General features: G+C 44.8%; 1 protein-coding gene across 1 annotated transcript in view; it reads right to left on the bottom strand.

The window, feature by feature from the left end:
- SETD7 (SET domain containing 7, histone lysine methyltransferase) overlaps positions 1-22,400 on the bottom strand; it is a 172,631-nt gene that overhangs the window by 127,807 nt on the left and 22,424 nt on the right. The gene's annotated exons all lie outside the window — the stretch shown is intronic.

Raw genomic sequence — 22,400 nt, 5'->3', positions numbered from 1 at the left:
GACGTTCAGAGAATGTATAGGACTCGGACAATGTCCTCTTTTTTTTGTGCTGGCAGCTGCCCCCTCCTCTCTTCCTATTATTCCCTCTCTTTCTGTTTTGCTCCTCACGTACTGAAAAGCGTGACTTGAAGAAACGGTTCTCAACCTCTCTTTCCTTCTTTCATTTAGTTGCTTCCCTGTGAAATGGATCTAAAAAAGAAAAACACTCTTGCGGGAAATGCCCTTTTTCTGACATTTTTCTATTCCAAAGTGCAGCGTGAAGGGGAGAAATAGAAGGTTTTAAATATGAAAAATAAATACATAACTAAATAAAGCAAGACAGAGTGGTTGCAAAGTGGCCAGATTGGTTTTATTCACATCCAAATACATCAGTCTCACTTTACAGAGTTTGCCAGTGAAGCCCTACTTTTTTTTCTTGTCTTTCTTTGAACAGCATTGTTGGCCCCAGGTGGGGAAGTTTACCATTCCTGGAAGTACTGCAATACCTGGTTGATGGGTGGATTGGAAAACAAAATTTGTACCATGGCTCTGTGTTTATGGATGTGGTCTTTTTAAACCATACTGCTTACGTTTTGTAAGGATATAAGCAATGGACATTGAAACGGTTCCCTTCAGAGCTCTGTAGTCATGTCCTTAACTTTTCAGGTAAAACCATGTGCTGATTTCTGAATAGTGAGTGAGAGATTGTTAAAGTAACCATGTTGTTTCTGCTTACATTTCACATGATTTAATTAATCTTGCATTCCCTATGAGTGTTTGCTTTTTTTCTTAGGCAGCATATCACTCTTATCAAGTGCATAATTTGAATTAAGCCACATCCAAGTGCTTATAGCAGTCACAATTAGGTTGTAGCTGAAGGCAGTGTGAGTTTCTCTCAGTGGGGCAGTATGGTGTTCAGTGGGGGAGAGGATGTGGCACTATGGCCAGAGCTGTCAAATTTGGAACTGGGGAACCGGGTTCAGCCTTCATGAGCCTTTAACCTGTCCACCACAATCCATACTGAAGTTCATCTCCAGTCTTGCGGGCAGGCCTACAAAGCAGCACACCCTGGAGCAACAGTGATCCAGTCACTGTGACTCTGTCACTGAGGTCACATGAACCTTGAGCAGGTTAGGGCGATGCGAATGATGTGACCCCACTGGGTACCTATTTCGGGTGGGTGCGTAGTATTTGCAAGTATATTATAGTTTAAAAAAAAACTTGTTGCCTCCTTCCTGGCTTCCAGCAATGTTCAGGAACAATAAAAATGTAATGATAACTTTGGTGATTAATTTTCTTCCTAGAGAGAGATCGGAGTTTTGTCTAGTAGAAGTGTTGACTCCTGGAAAGGTAGTACAGAGGGTTAATGTGCCTGCTGTAAAAAACATGTACCATGCAGATCACAAAGTGCACTGCTTTAATGGGGGGACCATGATGAATGGTCATTTAATGTCAGCTGTAGATGATGGATCCCTGAACTGTGTCATGTATGTGCATGTTTGCATTGTGCTGAGGGGATTACCAGGTAATTGTTCACGCAGCTCTCTGATGGATGTCACATGCGGTTTTTCTGAGTCCCCAGATAGATCATGCAGTCTGTGTGTTCTCTTTTGTACTATCAGTCACTGCCAGTTGCCGGTGTATTCAATTGTGTAGCCTTGGACCGTGTAATGTATGTGCATGTAACTTGCATGATCGAGGTAACTATTAGCGGCGATACTACGTGTCTCTAGGACCTCTTTCAAGTGCTCGCCGTCCTTTTTCCCCAGCACCCCCCTCAGGGGCGGCAATCTGAGGGATAGCCCCGGGCGCCACAAGCTCTAGCTACACGTCTGGTTACAGTTGTTATTGGGTGCCAGCAGACAACTGAATAAAGCCTAATTCTTGTGAAGCTTAGACACTTTGTGCAGATATTTTAAGGTTGAGCCTGGGCAGCGCATTTGCTGCTGCAAGGCATGCAGTATTGCAGTATGACTTTGAAGCCCCACCCACTCTCTGCCCATATTTTTAATTGGCTTGTGTCATTGTCCATTGTAAATGCTGGCTTCGGATTCGTTATTAGACTTGTTAGTCCCTCCTTGGTACACCTTGTCTGCATTTGTAAACTCCCATGAGGACTGGCCCTTTTAGAGGTGCGAAACAGTATTTATTATTTAGTCTGTAAGTACTATTTTCTATAATGAGTTTCTCCGACTGCAGGCATGAAGTGTTTTCCTCGCCATGGGCGCTTTCCCTTTTAAGCAACCCTGGACAATGGTGGCCGCTTCTTTGAAGTGAAACAGGTCTCACATTTACAAAAGTTTGAGCTATTGCCACTGTATGGCAATAGCTTAAACATTCGTAAACGCAAGACCTATTGAATTGCAAATGCTTGTTTTGTTCTAGAGGGCATGGACCTAGTACGTACCACACTTTCACTGATTGTCCATTGAGGGGGTGAATGCGTTAGGAGAGTACTGTTGAGGGAGCCCATTCCCACAGTTGCAGATAGGCACAGTGTAAGGTTGGGTTAGGAAGAGTGGTCTTCTAAATTCCCTGTGCCTCTCCGCCCTTTCACGAGTTACACCCATGACGAGAATGCTTGGGATGCTGGTACACACTGGTACAGCATATGCTTCTGTGGTTGCGTCAGGACGTAAAGTAGACACTCGCATAACAAAACCACACTTATCAGGGCTAACCACACTGAAGAACTGGCATCACAGCCAAGTGCACACCCTAGTTTTGGCATCCTCCCAGAGACCTTCATATTCCACGGAATTGCTTGCTTATGAGTACAGTGGATGTGGTGCCCTTGTTTTCTCCCTCATGCTCCATGATTTTTGTCTGTGGTGGAAGCGGTTCTAGGATTTGTATTTCCTGTATGATGTTCTTCCCTTTTAACTAAGAACAAATACCTTAGCTGAGCGAGGTACAGCGATGTGTTAATAGCCTGCACTCAGGCTGTCCTGTCAGCAAAGCCACTGGACCAAGGTTAAGATGACTGTAGGCATGCGCACAACAAAGGCTTTGGGTATGATCAAGAATGGTAGAATTTAGCCATGGCCTATTTAGTAACCCCGCAAAGTGGCCCTTTGTTCAAAAAGTATCCCCTTCTCTTAGCAAGAAGCCTACATAAACTCGGTGAGACCTGGTTGAGTGATTTCAAGCAAAGAGAGTTTACAATTCACCCATTGTGACTTTTGGAGTCGTTTACTACTGTTGTTTTTACCCCTAGATTTGAAAAGTTTGTGAAGTACGGCCAGTATGCAAAACTAGAGAGAGAAAAACGTATTACTTTTCACTGCACTTTCTCTCCTGGACTGCAAATATTTTTTAAATAGATGTCAGCCCTTTCGCTAGACATCTTCTCAAACACGTACTTTTTCATTACACTCTGCACCACTGACACCTTATTATATTTGGGTGTAAGTTTGGTGCAAAGATGGACGTCAGAGGTGCATGTCTACCTGATTATGATTGCTTTGTTGGAGTTCACATAAATGCCACTGATTTCTCTGGTCACTTGTCTGTCACTTAACTTAACATAAAAGGGGTATTTGTCGAGCATGCATTCCTTTCCAGGGGATCTATGACCTCTGTTGATAGATAATAGGAGTTTATCATAGACTTACTCAATGGTACTCATTGTTTTGACTCCAGAAAGATGAAAGGTTACATAAACCCACCAGGATTCAAATTTATGACTCAGATCCCTGCAGCACTGCAGCAGTCACTGAGCTAAAATATTGGCTTTTGTGGGTGGGCTTGTGAATCTTTCGAGTGACTTACTATTAAAATGAAAGTCTAAATTTTGATGTGCATGCCATATACAAATGCTGTTTTGCACAGACAAAGGTACACAGTTAAGCGAGTATATCTGCCTTAAATGTTTGTGAATCAAAAGCACTAAGCGCATCCATACATTACGACTGACTACTGATGTAAATATTGACCTACAACTTGCAAAAGCTTTGTGAATTTGTCCAACGCCATGACAGCGAATTTTGAAATAAATGAGAGGAAATTGATTGTGTGCGGTGAAGGTCAGAAGGTAATTTTTTGGGATAAATGATAAACATTTGTGTAGACACCAGAAAACGTAGCTCTTGTTAAGTCTATTTCCTTAACCCGGTCACATTTTTGACAAACATTCCGAAAAGTTAGGAATTACCAAATTGCTACCTCACACCCGCTGAAATATTTCAGTGAATGTGAGTCTACTGTATACCCAAGATGCCTCGATCATTTTGCGACAATGGGGGGCTCGCAGGAGATTAACATGTATTACAGTTTATCGGACAAATGGCACATCCCGCACGCAAATCCATTATAAGCAGGAAATTATTATGAAACTTTTTATTCTGTCATCATCCTCAAAAACAGTAATGTTGTAAACGCTGTTCGATGTTACATGTTTTTTTCAAACCAAGCTTTTCGCACTCCACCTGCTGCGTGACTTGTATTCATTAAAATACAGTCGATGTTTTCCACGCAGGCTTCTTGTTTTCCCCCCGCACAAGAACAAACGTCCCTAAAATAATTTGCAAAATGGATAGTGCGAAGGCTCTGACAATATCTGTGTGAAAATAACAGATGGCAGCAGGTCTGGATAAATATTACTTATGTAGAAATAAAGAACCACCTCCAGATATAAGAAAGGTGCCTTGATGTATATTATATTTTCCCTGTTCCATGTGCCTTGACACATAGTTCGGGGGTGTAAAATTCCTCAGCTGGTGAAAGTCCATTTTCCAAAGCTGTATTTCTGTATGTTAATTCTCACTTGGCCACGTGTATCTTCCTTCAGACTTTGACACATTTCAAAGTAAAATTCAAGGGAGTATTTATTTCTACGCTTTCAAAAAGCAAAAATCATTTTTTATGTACAGAAAACCACTCCTTCCAGTGGAGCAAAGTGAGCATGGGACCAGCACCAGCCTAAAAGGGAAGGGTTGCCAGAAAAACCCTTACGGCTCATTTGTGGATCATAATCATGTCTAGCATTGCAAAGTTCCAACACCAACATGGTTTGAACATTGGCCCAATGATGATATCTCAAATGAGGCCATGGTAGTCTGTATGGGCCTTTCCCCAACCAAGTGACCCTCTCATTTAGACACATGTCTGCCCCCATCCGTACCTTTATCCGCCCCTCCTGATTGTGAACCTGTTTTTCCTAGGATCCCCAGGTCATGAAATATCGACTTATCAAGGTAGGAGGAGACCCTAACTTTAAACCAGGGGACACATATATGTTCCCAGTCCACAACTCCTGACTGTAATTATTAAGACACTTGATTCTCTGTGTTGTAATCTTCTTCTTCGCTACACGTTGAGCCTTTTGTGTGGAGTGTTTCTGAGAGTCTTCTGATGTTCGCAGTGGTTTACTGAGGACAAGAGGTGTTGAAAGCGTTATCAAGACTTTGGCGGGAAGATTCAATCTTTCCTGTTCTCTTTGTTTAAGAACAAGGCATTTCTGCTTAGGTGGTGATCATGAACATTACCTACACTTTCCTCCCCTCGCTTGAATTCAGCACTAGTGAGGCTTTCCTGCCTCCACAGACCCAGTCCCCAGCTATCTTCAACCTTAAAAGGTCCCTCCTCCCCACCACCAAGCCTCCTGTACCTTTCTGTCTGCGGACTCCCATGTCTCCTCATCAGGCCCAAGGGAGACCTTCTGCAGCTGCTGAGCATGAGCAGTTTCTAGTGCTGGGAGGTGAGTAACTCCTTTACTGCACTAACAGTCAAGCGACCTTCTGCCTGTTTCTAAGCTGAGCCTGGGACGCAAATGGGAGCGGGGATGCTTGGATGGACTTCAGGCGGTCCTGAGTGGCTGGGGCTGCATGCCCGGGAATAAGGTCACATGGGCAAGTAGCCTGCTCGGAGGAAAAGTGGAGCTTACTCGGATGGATCTATGAAAGTTAGTTGGCCCAAAATTGTAGTGTTTATAGTTATTTTGAGGAGATTTGACACTTTTGTAGCTATTAGCCATTGGTCTACTTCCTGGGGATCTTCAGTGATTGGATGTTTGGGATTTTGTCCCTTTCTAATTGGTACCCTGTTAAGCTGATTTTTATACTTTGAAGGGATGCCAACACTAGGTTTTGGTGTTATTAGTCAATATGGAAGGCAAGAGGGCACCAAAGAGGAGGCATGTTTTATCTTCTTTTGAAGAGGGTGCTAATCCGGCCAGGTGACATAGAAGGAGTAGTGATGCAGGGAACATGCTGCCCTTGATGTTGAAAATGAAGATTCAAGCCACGATCGAGACTGCGCTCTCCATGGCTATGGCTATAAGTCGCTTCCTGCTCCTAAACCTACCAAGGCTGCAACATTGGCAAATGCAGATGATTCTGCGTAGTTGGAGATGCTATTTGCCTTCAACATCATCTGGCAAATATGACAGAAGGGAGGAAATGTGGGACATTCTTTCCCATGTGAGAGAGAATTTAGGTTTTGATACTTTTCACTTTGAGGATAGCGATGATTCTCTCTTTCCTCAGTATGTAAAGACATCAGCATTGCAATGCCATTCCATGAGCAATTTAAATATATGGTGATAGATAAGTGGAAGGAGCTTGATAAACTCTTGGTGCCAAGGTATCTCAAGAAATGATATTCTATCGAGGGAGAGGATGCATTGCCTCATGCTGTCAAGGTGGATGCGATTATCCCAGAGGTTTGTCCCCCATCTGATTCTACAAATAAAAAGGTGGAGTCTAATCTCAAAAAGGTTTTTGTCGCTGAGAATTTGGCTTTGGAGGCTAGTGTGTCTGCAGTCTATTCAGACCGGTCTGTGGGGCAGGACTTTTATAAGCTGCCACAACAATTTAGAAGGATTTGGAGGGTTCGGCCTTTTCACATCAATGGAGCAGCAAGCCACATTGATGACAGATATTTCATTGGATGTGATTTGAGTTGCAGCGATGGCATCTAGGACTGTCATTGTAGCAGGGTGGAATCTCTGGATGAGAGATTGGGAGGATGACCCTGCTGAGAAGCCCACACTTTTTAAGCTGCCCTTTGAGGGGCAGATGTTATCCGGTGAACAATTGAACCCTATGTTGTCAAAAGCTTTCAAGGATCAAAACCATGATCTGCCCTATAAGGGGAACTTCTCTGCTTGAAAATTTGGGGAACAATCACCTAGACCCTCACAAGACAGGATTCATCTTCTTCCTCCTTTAGGAAAAGGAGGGTTCAGCCCAGGTCCTCCTCACCAAAAAAAGAATTCACTAAACCCAAAGGGCAGGGTAAGAAAATTTCCTAACTAGTCTTCCTGCCTGAGTTACTGCCTGTGGGAGGAAGAATTCAGCACTGCTGCCAGGTTTGGGAAGAAGATGTCATGGATTATTGGGTGCTGGACATTATTTCAAAAGGGTATGCCATCTAATTTTTGGAAACTCTGAAAAATACAGGGGTTATTCATACTCTTCTCCCAACTCATGCTACAAAGAGACAGACAGTCCTACAAGGTGTAGACACTTTACTGAAAAAGAGCGCAATCTTCAGGGTCCCTTTTCCAAATTGGGGGATGGGCACTTATTCCATTTTGTTTCTAGTACAGAAGGTGTCAGGGTCTATCAGCCAGTCTTGGATCTGAAAGGTGTAAACTCTTCAAAACAGGGAAGTTAATTTTCGTATAGTGACTCTTCAGGCCAATACTCCCATGGTGCAGCCAGCGTACTTTTTGGCATCAGTCAGTCTCCAATATGCCCATATGCATGTACATATTAGTCCCACTCATCGAAAATACCTTTGTTTTGCCATTGGAGACGATCATTTACAGATCTGCATTCTCCCCTTCGGATTAAAATCCTCGCCAAGACTTTTTACGAAAGTTCTTGCTCCTTTAGTGGCAAATCTGCTTGGGGAAGGTATCTTTGTACACCTCTACCTAGATGATTGCCTGGTGCAGTCTTCTAGAAGAGATGTTCTTTGTTCTCACGTTCAAAGGATGCTCGAAATTCTCCAAAGGCATGATTTTCTATTCAACTAGGAGCAATCTTCCCTGACTCCTACCCAAGACTTGGTGTTTAAAGGGCTCGTTTCCAAACCTAGCAGGGCATGGTGTCTCCACCAAAAAGGAGATGGATGGCATGGTGTCTCTGCCAGAAAGGAGCTGGATCAACCTGGAGACCCATGCAAGGCTGCTACTGCCTCACAAGCAACCAAGGATTGCAGAATGTGTATGGAGTCAGGGCGACTTTGCTTCTACAATTTTCTTGGTTCCATGTGCATAATGTCATTTACACAATTTCATTGGAAAGATGCTAGGCAGCTGGTCGCCCGACAGCCAAGATCTAATTGTCAGGATGAAATTGAGCCACCAGATGAGGAAAGATATCTCTTGGTAGCTGGATCAGGATGTGATGTTGAAGGGGCTTCCTCCCATTCCATTGGTCATTACCACAGATGCCAGTTAGTTCGGTTGGGGTGCTTGGTTGGGAGAGCTAGATGTGCACAATTTGTAAACAAAGGCTCTACATCTTTGAACTGGAGGGAGCTCAAAGCTGTGCATCTGGCTCTTCTAGTATTCAGCTGATCTAACACAGGGTGGTGCTGGTACAAATGGACAACATGGTGGCAAAGACTTATCCGAACAGACAGGTGGGACTAGAACTCGGTCTTTCAATAACATTGCTAATCAGCTTTTCTACTGGGCTCAGCTGTCTCTGAGCACTTTAACAGCAGACCACATTCAGGGAGGGGACAATGTGAGGGTGAATGGGCTCAGCAGGTAGATTCCATCTTCTCTGCACTTCTTTTGTCTTCCGAAGATGTTCAATCTAATTGGGGGGAAATGGGGCAGGCCAGCAATAGACCTGCTTGTCGCACCAGAGAATGCCAAGGTTCTGTCCGAGGTGGCGGGGCAAGGCAGCTTGAGCAATAGATGGTTTGGCATATCCATTGCCCCAGGGGCTGATTTATGCCTTCCCACATTTTCCCATGCTCAGGGCCTTTCTGGTGAGGGCGAGGTGGGAAAGGGTGCTTGGTGATGATAGCTCCCCTCCGGCCCAAGCAATTTGGTTTCCTCTACTGCGGTCATTGAGTGCGTCACAGGAATGGAAGCTTATAATAGTGCCCTCTTCTCTGGAATTTCTGGTTCTATCCAAAGAAACTCTTCTCAGGCTCATCCCGATGACCCGGATATTGAGCGTAGAGTGTTGGGGGAGCAAGGGTTGACTCAAGGGCTACAGTCACTGTGCAGGCATCTGGGAGGCCATCAACACTTCGATCATATGGTAGACACTGGGCATCTTTTTCTCGTTGGTGTGAAATAAGAAATTTAGATCCAACTTTGGCCAGCTTGGTTAAGGTTATGAAGTTTTTGCAGGAGGGAGGAAAATTGGGATTGACAGTTTAAACCCTTAGAGTACAGCGGGCTGCAATAAGAGCTACCTGAAGTGTAGGGAGAAATGTAAGTGATGAGGATGGTTTGATCGACAGATTTGTTAGAGGGATAGCTAACTTGTTTCCCATTTCCTCTTGTCAGTTTCCTACTTAGGGTGTCTCTGTGGGTTCGGAGGCTTTTACAGTTTGCCCTTTTGAGCCTTTAGATCAGATTGAGTTGAGAATTCTAACGCTTAAGACCTGTTTTCTCATTGCAATTACTTCAGCTAGGAGGTTGGGAGAAATAAGAGCTTTGCCATGCAGACATCCTTTTTGAAGGGTTTTTCAGGATAGAGTGATGTTGCTTCCAGTACCGTTTTTTTGCCTAAAATAAATTCTGCATTTCATAGACAGTAGGAAATTATTTTACTCCATTTCTTCCTTACCGCCTTTTCGGGATGAAGAAACCAAACTTCATTGTCAGGATATGAGGTGAGCTCTTGTCCTTTATCTAGAGAGAACAGATGTTTTTAGAAAACCTAAACCTTCGCTAGTGAAGTTTTGCCCCCCAAGAAGAGGAAGAAACCAGTGACATCAACATTAGCCAGATGGATAAGGAGCTTGATTGTCTCTGTCCTATGAGGTGATGGGTAAGGTGCCTCCGGCTGGAATTCAGGGCATATCTACCCAGAGTATGGCTTCCTCAGTGGCAGAACTGCAGGGGGTGTCAATTTCTGAGATATGTAGAGCAGTGACTTGGGCTACTCCTTTGACCTTTGTGAATCATTAAAGGGTGGAGGAGCATCAAAATATCTCAGATATGTTTGGCAATAGGGTTCTTTCATCTGTGGCACAATAGAAAGAAAATACATTCAGGAAGAATAAAAATGTTGATGCGTGTGCATTCAACTCAGTTGTCCGGTTTTGTTTTGTGTGCATGCTTGCTGCATCTCATTCGTGCTGAATTTAAGTGAGGGAGGAATTTGGACGTAATGTTTCAATTACTTACAGGTAATTACATTACTACTCGTCCTATTCCCTCACGCTAAATCAGACTCCCTCCGCCCACCCAGTCCGAAGCAACTGAGTTGGGCTTTTAAGGTTGAAGATGGCTGAGGATTGGATCTGAGGAGGCAGAGAAGCTTCATTAGTGCTGAATTAAAGTAGGACAGAAGGACTAGGAGTAATGTAATTACCGGTAAGTAATTAAAACAGTATACACGGTTTATAACTTGGGAACCTAGTGTTTGAGTGTTACTTCTTTTGATACATCAAACAATTAACCATTGTCCACTCATTTTCCCCTTAGTGGGTCAGTAGCACTCTGTGTTTGATTTCAGTAAAGGGAATTAACCCTTGGAGAAGCTAAAACATTTGAGAAATGGAAGGTTAGGATTCCATTCTTAGGCACAATATTATTGCCCATCAAATAGAAATTAGATTTTGCAAGGAGAGCTGTTAAAGCTGGCAGAGCTCTTTGGTATTGTTCCTATAGCTTGGAAAGTCACAATACCACTGGTTTCAATTCCTGTTTTTTGTACAGAGTCTATCTCACCACAGGGTTTGAGTAGCATCATTGCTGAAAAGAGACCATAAGAAGAAATTATTTCTGTGAGACTTTTAACCTGTGGCAGCCGACACTGAAAAATAACAGCGGGCGGGTGGGAGGGGTCGAGGAAGCCAGCAGGGAGCATGCAGGGGAGGGCACGTTGAAGGGTAATGATAAAAATAATTTTAAAAACACTTACCTGGTGCTGCCGGCCGCCTTGCCCTCCTCTGCTGCAATTCATGCCACTGGGAAAGCATAATAACTCTCAGCCAATCCCCGCGCTGCTCTCAAGCATGAGGGCAGTGAAGGATTGGCCTGAGCAGGCTGCTTGTTTCTCCAGTCTGGCTGTTCAATACAGCCGGGTTGGAGAAACCTAAGTGTGCATGTGTATCTGGCCGGCCTTAGGTGACTGGCCAAACACACATGTTCACTTAGAAGTGCAGAAACCAGCCCTCCTCTCCCTCCCATGCCCGGCACCACCCCCTCCTTACATTCGCTGGCTCAGAGCCAGTAGCTAGCAGTAGTTGTATTTATTAGCTGCTGGCTCTAACCCAGTGGGACGACACTCCCCTGCCATTGTGGAAGAGCTGCTGCTGCTTTTAATGCTGACTGAAGGCATACAAAAATGATTTTTTTATGGGCAGGATAAATTGCCCCCAAAGAGGTACGGTCTGTGAAATTCACTATACTTATTTGAATGAGCTGTAGTTTATGAAGCTGTTGACAGAGGGCTAGTGGGAGGCCAAAGAAAAATGTCTTTATATCACATTCCTGAAATTCTTGATTGTTATGGCTATTGCTGTATTAGGAAAGAAACTGGCAAACAGGATTATAATAATCATCAAAGCAAGGGGGCAGTTGTGAACAGTGCCTACCAGAGGGCTCTTAGTTTTTGCTAATCCCAGATCTGAAATATCCTTTAGGAAATACAGCATGAAGGGAATTCAGTTCAGGCTTCTCCACTGAGTGTCTCGTGAGCTACTGGTACCTCTCCAGCTACCTGTAAGTAGCTCTTTTGTGTGCAGTTCAGCCTACTAAATTAGAATCTTTTGCTTTGTTGAATTAGTATATGTATACCAACATTCAAAAGTGTGTGTTAAAGATGAAAATGTGAGCATTTTCAGAACTGATATTATTATCCAAAATATATTGAAAGCTGATATTTGAATCATAGATCATGTAGCATTGGACACTTATTACTAATATTGTTGTGATGGTGCTAGGGTCATTGTAGCTGTGGGTGTTATGTATTACCCTTGTAGAGGCATTCCAAAACCAAATTAACAAAGCCTTTCTTACATTACTTTTGGCAATGCTGCAATGAAGGGATTACAGCTAATAATCTTTCATACAATAGCCACTTATGTAACTTTGTCTGCTGTGTTAAACACTAATATTATTAGTAAATTTGGGTGACTTTTATTGAACATAAATAGCTCTTGTTAATGAAATGGTTGGAGACTTTGTAGTCAGAATGTTGCTGGTCCTTGATAAAGAGTGCATATCCTACTGCAACAGCAGAAGAGCAGTGGGCCTACTAGTCTCTAAAATTATTAATGTGCTAATAGTGACCACAACAAACAAGTTTAACATCAGTGATCTCCTCAGTGCATCTGGCAAGGTTACCAGAAGTATTGTGAAGAAGGCTTTATCAATTTAAAATGCCACCTCTAAATGGTTAATACATGACAGCCATAGCTTCAATGCCCCTTGCACAACGGCAATAATATTAGTAATGAGTTTACCCAGCGGCTAATGACGATCACTCAAATGTCACCTTTAAATATATTTTGGAAACCCAATCATTTTTCTTCAAACATCAGCTTATCAGTTCTGAAAATACACACATTTCCATTTAGGATACATGGTTTTCAGTTTTGGGATGCATATGTAATTTCAGCCAAGCAAAAGCTTCTAATTTAGTAGGCTGACTGCACTAAGGAGAGGTACTTACAGGTAGCTGGAGAGCTACTAGTAGCTCACAAGCTACTCCTTGGCGATGCCTGCTGTAGAGGAACAGTGAAGGATATGACTTGCACCAGGGGAAAAAGAAGCCAGTCTATGAGGATAATCCTGCAGACGGGTGGGGATTAAGGCAAGAGCAGAGGGACTAAAGGGGGTAGGTTATCTAATGACAGAACAGTGGGAGCAGGAGACAGAATTAGGTTAGGACAAGTACATTCAGCAGGATGCAGATTTAGAAGGGATCTTCTACAGAGGGAAACTGGTGGTCCATCATTGCCTGATGAGGTCAAATGTGAAGACCGTGAAATAGGCTTAAGAAGAATAGGTGCTAAGATTGTGGAGCAAACACACATGTGTTGGAGTTTTTCAATTATAGATAAGAGGCTAGTTGCATGCCATGTGACTCCCACTTACCTTTCAGGGTCAGCGGTACCCTTGGCTAGTTTGAGGGAAATGGCAGAGTGTCTGAAATAGAATAAATTGGTTGCGATACTGTAGCATACTAAAGAGAAACTAACATCGAATTTTCTACATAACAGCCATCTGTGATAATCACTGTCATCTATTTTATTTCACTGAATCAAAATTCCTCCAGTAACAGACTCAATGAGTCAATTCAATCTGGTCACTTCTCATAGGAAAACTACATTAACATTAGAAGAATTAATCAATCAATCAATCAGCATTTGTAAAGTGCAACACTGTCACCCCTGGGGGTATCTGGGCACTGTGTCTCAGTCGAAGGGCCAGGTATTGAGTCTCTTTCTGAAGTCTGCAAGAAAGGGGGTTGTACAGAGCTGGAGAGGAAGGTCGTTCCAGGTCTTGGCAGCGATGTAGAAGTATCGGCCACCGCTGTGGCTGTGACGGATGAAAGGGGTGTGTGCGAGGGCAAGAGAAGAGGAGCACAGGTGTCTAGAGGGTAGTTGGAAGTTCAGTCAAAGGTTGATTTAGGCAGGTCCTAGGTCTTGGAGGGCTTTCTATGCATGTATGAGGAGCTTGAACTCACATCTTTTCTGGATGGGGAGCCAGTGGAGGTCTCACAGGTGGGAGTGATGTGAGTTCATTTGGGGAGGTTTAGGATTAGTCTGGCTGCAAAGTTCTGTATGTTCTGGAGTCTTCTGAGGAGCTGGGTGGAGATGCCGGCATAGAGGGCATTGCTACAGTTGAAGAGGCTGGTGACAAGGGCCTAACTGATGGTCACATCTGGCGTGTGTTGAGATCCATCTGAAAATTCTGCAGAGCACGCGAAGTGTGTGCAAGCAGGAGGAGGCAACTGCATTGACTTGGCATTTCATGGTCAGTTGGCTGTCGAGGATGATGCCGAGCTTGCGTGCATGGTCAATAGGTGTGGGTGTAAGTCCGAGTTCTGCATGCTACCAGCTGTGGTCTCATGCGGAGGTGTTCTACCCGAAGATCAGTACTTCAGTTTTCTCAGAGTTGAGTTGGAGGCAGTTGTCATTCATCCATTTGGCTATGTTGGACATGGTGTTGCAGAAGTTTGCTTTAGCATTGGAGGGGTCCTCGGTGAGCGAGAGGAACAGTTGAGTGTTGTCTGCGTAGGAGATTATGTTGAGTCCATGGGATCTGACGAAGTCTGCAAGGGTGGTCATGTATATGTTGAACAGGGTTGGGCTGAGGGATGATCCTTGTGATTTGCCACATGCGATGTTATTGGGGACAGAGGTTAAGAGAGGCAGTTGGATGCTCTGAGGGTGTCCTGTAAGGAAGGAGGCGATTCACTTGAGGATGTCTTCTTATATGCCTATGTTGTAAAGTCATTTGATGAGGGGGTTGTGGGAGACCGTGTCGAACTCTGCGAAGAGGTCAAGGAGGATCAGGGCCTCAGTTTTTTCACGGTTGAGGGGTGTTCATCTGTGGCAGCAATCAGCCCAGTCTCAGTGCTGTGGTTGGCATGGAATCGTGATTGTGAGGCATCCAGTAGGTGGTTTTATTCCAGGAATTCAGGAGCTGCTGGTTGATGGCTTTCTCAAGTACTTTGACCGGGTAGGGAAAGAGGGAGATCAAACAATGAGTTTTTGAGATCACAGGGGTCGGCGGAGGCTTCCTTTAGGAGGGGTCTGACATCTGTGTGTTTCCATCAGCCCAGGAAGGTTGCTGTGGAGATGGAGGTGTTGAGGATCCTGGTGAGTCGTGTGGTGATTTGGTTCATTGCTAGGTTGTAGAGGTGTTGGGGGCAGGGGTCGGTGGGCGCCCTGGAGTAGATGGAAGACATGAAGGCTAAAGTGGTCAGGGCAGTGAGCGGAGACCAGATGGTATCGGTTTGTATTATGTTCGCTAGTTGGTAGAGGTTGTTGCGGCTGAGGGTACCCCATTGGAGTTTGAAATTGTTGTAGATGTTGTTCATCTTGCTGTGCAAGTAATCTGAGAGAGTGTCACAGAGTTCTTGGGAGGGGTGGATGGTGTTCTCTGTGGCTGTTGAGTTGGAGAATTCTTTGACTAGTTTGAAGGGTTCCATAGTGTGGTTGGCCACGGAGTTGATGGGGTGGTGATGGCTGCTTTCTTGGCTTCCTTGATGTGCCGGTGATATTTGCTGAGGGCTGTTTTGTGACCTGCTCTTTCGGCTGGGTTCTTAGTGGCACGTCATTGTTTCTCCAGCTGGTGGCAGTTACGCTTAGTGGTGCTGAGTTCTAGGGTGTACCAGGTGACTTGTTTGTATGTTTTGTTGCATTTTGTAGGTTTCAATGGGACAACTCTGTTGACGTTGTCGATAATACAGATGGCGAATTTCTGGATCGCCTGGTCGAGGTTCGTTGAGGCCTCGGGTTGGGAGGTTGTGAGGGCATGTGACCACTGAGTTTCAGTGACCTTTCCCCAGCTGAGGTGGGGGAGCTGATTCCTGCTGATGGTGTGCTGGACATCGGTGATAGTGAAGTGTATGATGGTGTGGTCTAGGTGAGTTCTGTAGTGTCGCTGAATTTGATTCTGTCATTGGAAGTGAAGATGGGGTTGAGTATGTGTCCGACTTTGTGCATGGATTTAGTGACCAGTTGGGTGAGGCCAATGTTCAATTTCTCCAGGAGGGCGATGGAGTTGGCATTGTTAGGGTCGTCTGTGAATTTGAGATCACCTAGTAGGACATAGTGGTGAGAGTTGAATGCCAGGGGGGCGATGGGGTTGGGGATTGCGTCGCAGAAAATTGCTCGGGTCTCGGGGGTCTGCAGATGAGAGTGTCTCTTACCGTAGTCTTTGCGTCAGTTTGAAGTAAGAAGTTGAGGTGTTCCATGCGAGGCCTGGGTTCGTCATTGGTGATGGAGTTTCTGATCTTTTCCTTGAAGATGATGTCGATACCTCTGCCTTGTTTGTTGGTGCAGTTTTGGCGTATAATCTTCTAGCCTTCGGAAGGGGTAGTGGGGATGACGGAGTTTGAGGAAGGGTTGAGCCACGCTTCAGTGATGAAGGCAACGTCCGTTGCGAGGGTGGTGATGGTGTCCCAGATTTCTGTTGCGTGTTTGCAGCAGGAGCAGGCATTGAACAGGATACAGTGGAGGGTTTGCGGGGTGTTCTTGGTTTTGTGGGCAGGAGTGGTGCTGGATCTTTCGTAGGTTGTGTCGCAGAAGAAGTGGCAGTGTCAGCATGTGAAGGGTCCTTTGGTGGATAGCGGGCAGAATGAGACACAGCTGTTGCTTTGGCTTCCGGGGTCCAGGAGTTTCTTGGCAGTGTACTGTCGGGTAGGAGGGTCAGGGGTTCTGGCGCAGGGTGTTTTCCAGCTGGTGGTGCATTTGAGGCACGCCTGCGGCACACGTCTGCTGCATTGCAATGCATTAGCCTCCATTGGTGGGCCTGATGGGTGACATGCAGAGACAGCAGGCAGCACAGGGGCAGCGGCAGTGTAGGGACAGGAGGCAGTGCAGGAACATTGCAGGGGGAGTGGCAGTGCAGGGGCAGGAACAACAAGCATGTGCAGGGACAGTGCAGGGGGAGCAGCAGCACAGGAGCAGGGACAGCAGGTAGCGCAGGGGGAGCGGCAGCGCAGGGACAGTGCAGGAAGAGTGGCAGTGCAGGGACAGAGCAGGGGTAGCGTCCGCGCAGGGGCTGGGGGGCAAGTACAGTGCCTTAGGCTGGGTTCAGGTCAGGCAAAGAGGGGTGGCCCAGCCTCCTTCAGGCTTTGATGGGGGCGAAGGGCCTGCCTTTGGTCCAGGCTTTGCCCGGGCACTGCCCACATGCATCCTATAATACGGGTGCTGCAATGGAGCTATAAAGGTGCAGAGATGTACAAAGTCTTGAACCCAGCTGGCTCACCCTCTGGGGCCTCTGGGAAATGTAGTGCAGTAGTTGGGTGGAGGGAGGGAGGAGGTCCGAGGTGCTTCCCTAGCGGGGTTCAGCAGCAGGAGGATTACTCCATCAAGCTGACGTAAGAGTTCCCCATTTTAAGAACTTTTCAAAATGAATCATAAGGAAAAATATTGCATTTTATGCAATATATATTACTTTCCTGTCAACTGGTCTTGCCAGAATGTCTTACCTAAATCATACTACTAATAAAAGCACTCATACTGTTGATATACTCCCAATGTAAACACTGTTAGTATTGCTTATCCCACTACAATCATTACAACTAAATTGCACACAAATTCTAATACAAGTGTTACTAGTGACACTGTATATTCCCAGTTATTATTGTCTCACTATTATCAGTAGCAGCATTATTCCATGTCACACTACAACATATATTGCACTATGTATCACTGCAACTACTGATATAAGCAAAGTAACTGGAACTTAAACTATACATACTGTTCTTACTACTGTTATTACTCCAACACTACTGATCCTTTTAATTTGTAGTACTGTAAATATAAGTACATCTATTTCTATAAATGGTGCCAAAACTATTGCAAGGTATATTTATATTGCTACACAAATTACTAAGACTACTACTGTCACTACTATTATTGATCACACTACTACCACAAAAACTACTGCCAGTAAATCTAAAACTGCCTCTCAACTAGAGAAGACCCACAAAACCCCATAATATGTTTTGTCTTCCTTAAAATCTATGCATAGGTGTCTATGAGTGGGCTAATCAATGAATAGGTTGCTCAATTATATGGGCACAATGTAAAGTGCATTGCAAACTAGATGGGTTTACCCAATACAGAAGGGGGATTTGCAGGCATGTCACTGCTGGACAAACACAGCCAAACTCTCAATGCCGATATTTGCTGCTCAGGGATTGCTGTGCCCCGTTGCCGTTCCCACCCTTCCCACAGGCATCTCGCCTCCTCCAACTGCAGCACTATTATTACAGTATAGGTGACGAAATGTCCGTCAGCAAAATAAATGTGGCACGAATCTGCATATTCTAAGGCGGACTAGCAACTTGATCCACTAATCAAAGGGGGTTCGCAGTGGATAAAGGGGAGTGGTCAAAAGTAGCTATGGTGTTAGAGATCACTGTAAGTCTGATGTGGCTCTACAGCCATCAACCAGTCACAGTCTAGGAGAGTGTTTGCTTTACAGTGCAGCACACATGCAAAGTTTGAAAGGTTTGTAGAAAAAAATATTTTCTTCAACTTTATGTATGCCTCATGGAGGCATAATGTTGGCAGTCCCTTTCTACCAAAGTTAGTTGATGGGGATTAGCTTCAAAATCCCTTGGTAGGTGCATGGGAAAGTGCATGTACCACCCATTGTTTGCCTGCTTGATGAAAAGTAGCACATAGTGCTACTTTGTTTTACTTTAGGGCTACTTTCCAATGCAATTTACTATTGATGCTGGAAAGTAAATTCCAAAACAAAACTTTACACCAGGTTTGCATCACTTTTGTGATGCAAGGCAAAGTGTTATTAAAACTACCCCATTAACTCGGGATTTGAACGTAACACAATGACAGAGAATGTGTATACGAACAAAAATGTATTACTATCCTAAGGAAACTTTTATAGCCAATTGAAAATAACTAAAGATTGAGAAAAAAAAACTGTGAGGTTCTAAACCAGGTGTCTCAAACCAGTCGATTACAAGCTACCGGTAGCTCCATATGCCACAAGTACATACGACACAGACTCTCAGTCTCCCATACGCATATATCCCATTCATACACACAGATGTTCATAAATACCCAAAGATCACGCTCTCATTGACACACATGGCAGCCCTGTCCTACTGCCCTTGTCAAAGTACTTTGTTCAAACTGTAGTATCTGGCTCTATGGGCATTTGGCTTAAAGTCAATTAAGCTTAGCGTGGGAGTGCCTGACAACAATGCGCGAATTGTTTAGCCTTCAGTAGCTCACGATGATTTTTCTGATCAGAAGTAGATCTCACTACAGAAAAGTTTTGAGAACCCTTTGCTTGCAGCTCTTTGATGCCAGTATATAGCCCACTGTGCTGTATTACAAGGATTGCAACTTATGAACTCCAAGTAACAGAAGGATCTTTGTGACAACAACAGTACCCACTGAGGTATCTACATAAAATACACATCTGTGATCTGCATTTTACACCTGTTCTTTGCAGTGAGAACATTAACTCTCTATGGTGCTCTATCATGAGTCAGAATTGTGACTAGACAAATCAGACCTCTCTCTATCAAGCGCATTAACCACCAGAGTTACCATGCTGTTGTTATTATCTCCTGAAAAATTACCATGCACGGAATGCGAATAGCTCTTCTGCAAGCTCAACGCCCTGTGCAGCAGCACAGGTCCCATCGACATAAAGTCGGCGCTGTATGGCATTGCCTTTAATGGTACAATGTCGATATAATACACATTGGTAGTGATAGCTCTATAATGGTATGGCTGAGCACGAGGATCCCATGTCTCTCAGAATCAAGGAGACTAGCCTGAGGCAACATGAACAAATTTGTAGCAAATGAGGAAGTTTGATTTTTTTCAAAACGTCCCCGGAGACAAGCTTTTGGATGAAAGGAATTGCAAGATGTATTCATAGACTATTAACTCTAATATTACATAACCTGGCTGCTTAAAAGTGACTCTGTTTGATGCACATCTGTAAACCTCAAGCAGCTCAACCGTCACCTCTCGTAGGCCAAACTATTTACAACATCTCACTAACCGTGCACTCCAAAAGGAGACCATTAACCTGAAGTAAACTGTAGCCCTTCGTGGCATTGCCTGAACTGTAGTGTGTTACATAAATGCTACAATAAAGTACAACACACTACAAGGTAAAAGCATGTCAAATATGACAGCCAATCACTACTAGTGCAATGACATGTTTAACTTTTGTGGTTTGACAAATGCACTGGGGGCCTGATTCTCAAAGGCATACTTACACTTTACAGTAAGTTTTCTCATTTTCGGTATTCACAAACTACGTTCGGAGTTTTACGGCTCCACACTCCCTATGCTACTGTGTGCGGAGTTCTCCCCACCCAGAGATTCCGCAGTCAGGGCACAGAACTCTGCACACACATGGTCTGGGACCCGACCACCCCCCCGCCCTATCATGAGAACTGCATTAAACATTTCAACAACCAACAACAGAATTCTTTGGAAGGCAGGGGGTCTTGCGACCCCCCGGTCGTATTTATTAAAATATAAAAACAAACAAAAATGTAAATAATAGAACATTATTTACACAATTATTAAATGCAAAATTAAGACATTAGATTTACAGCGAGTTAGACAGGTATGATGGGCTAACCTTAACAAATGTCTAATACAGCGTGTTTCCTAACCGAATCTAACATCCTACATATCAATTTAGCATTCTAATAATTTCTGGTCCTACGGCAAGGTCGTTAACCGGTGTCAGATCCTTTTACCCAGCTACGCCCTCACGTCTGAGTGCGCATGCGCACAAGGGCCCGGTTACCGGGAGAGTTCGTCCCTCTCCTCGTTGCCCTCGTACGCTCCGTGAACTCCATTTAACCTAAGAGGAGGGCCCTTACACTCGCGCCATTTGCTGACGTCATAGTGTATGTGCGGGGTGGCTACCAGCCCGAGGAAAGTGTGACCTCCTCCCCAGCACCCTTCCAAGCAAGCGGATATCCTGCCCCTGAAGTTCTAGGAGAGACCATAGGCCCCTCCCCCTGGACAGCCCCATTCGTTAATGGTGCCGCCCCCTAAGGACCTTAAATTGCTGCTCACCGATTATGACCTTACCGCCTGACCCATTTAATAAATACGACGATTATGCAACTAAAGGGAAAGAAGGCCTAAAGAAAACGATTATGCATATTAAAACAACCATTTAAGCCAATCAACTTTAGCTTTTGCCTGTGAGCGAGGAAAAAGGCCTAAGGAAGAAAACATATTATGCACTTACAGCATTGCAAAGCGTCACTGAGGATACCTACCAATGTCCTCAACCTGAATTCTGTAACAAGGGATGGTGGGTGGGAAAAAATTAAAAAGCCCCACAGCGGGGCTGGGCGCAAGCGAGCCTGGGGAGCGCGGGACACAAAGAGGGCGCCTCCCGCGCTCCCCAAGCTCTTAAACCTACCGGTCCCGCCCCCTTGACCCGGAAGCGCAAAGCTGCTTCCGGGCCAAACGGCGGGACCAATCAGGACGGGCAACAAGGGGGGGGGGGCCGAGCCCAGCCATGTGTGCGTGGGGGCCGAGCGGCCCCCCATTTCCTAAAGCAGTGGCCGCTCCTCTGCTAAGGCAGTGGAGCGTCGCCCCACTGCTTTAAAGCAGTGCAACGGAAAACAATAAAATGGTAATAACGGAAGTTATCATTTTATTTTTTTGTATTCCAGTTGCCGCCAGATTAGGGAGGGGAGGGGCTGCTGTTGCATCTAAAGTGCACATGACTCTTTGGCTGGCCGTCTCGTGCTGGACAAATAATCATGCGCACTTTGCATGTTCTCCACCCAGGCTGTAATGCAGCCTGGGTGGAGAACATGGCCAGGCTCCCCTTCCCTCTTTGAGAACTGAACCACGGCGCTCAGACCTATCACAAGCAGTTATCAGCAGCGTTGTGATTGGTCAGGGGAGTCTGGAAGCCTGGGTGCTTCCTGTTCCTGATCCCTGAGAGGCAACCAGCAGGTAAGTTTTATTTTATTTTTATTTCCTAATCCCCCACCCTCCCACCACCTTCCCCTATCAGCTACCACAGCACAAAGGGTTAAGGAGTGCAGGGTTGTAAAACTCCGCACGTAGTTTGTAAATTGCATTTTGTAGCATGAAACCTAGCACTACAGAACGTACTACAATGTGCAGCTTGAGCAACAGGGCCAAATTCGGTATGTAATTGCAGTGCCAGCCTGCCAGGGGTGTTTGCTATGGCAATGTAGAAATTAGCTTTAGTACCCAGGGATTAAGAACGGCATCTGCATTTGGGGGCTCAATGTTCTTGAATGTTGTTGTGTGGTTCTTAAAATCACGTAGTCTACGTGTTCAGCACATCTGTGATTGTTTTCTAAACATAGTCATGACAGTATGGAAATTAAATACATTCTGAAAATAAATATATGTTTATTATATTTTAGGACTGTTTCTTTATCATGACGTTCATGTAATAAAGGGCACATGATGCCTTGTGTATGTTAAACATTTTTAAACATATATACATTGCATTTATTTTTTTTTAAAAAAAGGCAGCCAGGGAAATGGGGGATAGATCTCTGCAGGGCCCGTGTATAGATGATTTTTGGCAC

The sequence above is a fragment of the Lissotriton vulgaris genome, chromosome 3_1, assembly GCF_964263255.1.
Source record: "Lissotriton vulgaris chromosome 3_1, aLisVul1.2, whole genome shotgun sequence".
NCBI lineage: Eukaryota > Metazoa > Chordata > Amphibia > Caudata > Salamandridae > Lissotriton > Lissotriton vulgaris.
Note: the sequence above shows the minus strand (reverse complement) of the source record. Positions and strands in the feature narration are given on the sequence as shown.